Here is a 1005-nt window from a genome sequence, read left to right as displayed (position 1 = left end):
CGGGTAACACTAGCAGTAATGCTGAAGTAAACAAGGGACCAAAGGGACTGACCACTTCCCACGCCAGGTAAACAAACTCAGTAGCCTGGGAGAATAGAGGCAATGGCACAGTCAGACCAAAAGTCCATTTTACTCATTAATCTCTGTCTTGACACAGACTTAGGCGGCATGTAAATAGAGAAATCTTTCCCATGGATAATTCCCTTGGCTTCTAGAAATCATGGATTTCCCAGGGTAGAGGAGCAGCATCCACTAAACTGCCCAGTCCCTTCAAGACCTCCACACCAGTTCTATGTCAATGAACCCCACAGTACCATGCTGTGCTACATAAAGTAGTGCTTCCTTTCTTGTATTTTATACTTGATTAATTTCACTGAGCATCCTGATTAATGTTATTTTAAGGGTGAACACAAATATTCCTTATTCACCTTCTGCACACCATTCACGATGTCACAGATTTCCAGCATCTTCTTAGTTACTTCACTTTTTTCAGGTTGACTAATCCTAGCATACTTTAGGCTCTTTCCTATTTCTCTCATCACACAGGCTGTTCTTCTTGTTAGCTTTTCTTCTCCTGCTATATCCTTTTCAAATGGAGGAAGGAAAACCAAATGCAGATTTTAAGATGCGAAAAACCCATTAATTTGTTCAATGACATAATGATAGTTTCCTTAAAATGGTAAGATATTAGTCATATTTTTCCACATCGCTGAGTACATCACCGCTGTTTTAGGACATTCCAGTCCTACATCTCTAAGACAGATTTGTTAGAATAAACAAAACTATATTACTACAGTCTAGTCAAGCACCAGGACCAAGGAGTAAAAACCTGAAGCTAGCTTACAAGAATCTGAAAGGCAATAAATTCAGAGGAGAACAGTTATCACTTGGAGTAATCTAATCAGAGTACTGATAAGAAATTAAGCAAACAAGGCTTCCTGGGGTAGTTCCCTTATCACTGAATGAGGCCTGATAGCAATTATCTTGAGAGAGAGAGAGAGAGAG

Source organism: Pterocles gutturalis, unplaced genomic scaffold (assembly GCF_000699245.1).
Source record: "Pterocles gutturalis isolate BGI_N339 unplaced genomic scaffold, ASM69924v1 scaffold15837, whole genome shotgun sequence".
Classification (NCBI taxonomy): Eukaryota; Metazoa; Chordata; class Aves; order Pterocliformes; family Pteroclidae; genus Pterocles; species Pterocles gutturalis.
This window is presented reverse-complemented; position numbering follows the sequence as displayed.